The sequence below is a fragment of the Penaeus monodon genome, chromosome 32 (assembly GCF_015228065.2).
Source record: "Penaeus monodon isolate SGIC_2016 chromosome 32, NSTDA_Pmon_1, whole genome shotgun sequence".
Classification (NCBI taxonomy): Eukaryota; Metazoa; Arthropoda; class Malacostraca; order Decapoda; family Penaeidae; genus Penaeus; species Penaeus monodon.
In genome coordinates this window covers 33552405-33552681 of record NC_051417.1, presented here as the reverse complement: position 1 = coordinate 33552681, position 277 = coordinate 33552405, and positions in this window count along the sequence as shown.

Below are 277 nucleotides of genomic sequence, written 5' to 3'. Positions count from 1 at the left end.
TTTGCCTCGCTCCTCACCTTCCTCCTCCAATATTGATCAGGGCGCGGCCAGGCCCTCGTCACTTGTCACAGGATTCCGTTCACTTTCAGGAGCCTTTTGTCCCGCACGCCCCTCCTCCTCGCCTTCCTGCTGCTTGTTGCTTCCCGCCAGGCTGTCGGGAAGAGCGGCCGCCATTTCCAGCGGCATGTGGGCGTCGGTGGGCGTCTATCGGGGAGCTTAAATCGAGGTGTGAGCGAGGGCGAGTGAGCGGAGTGTTGGGGTCGGCGGGTGAGTGCGT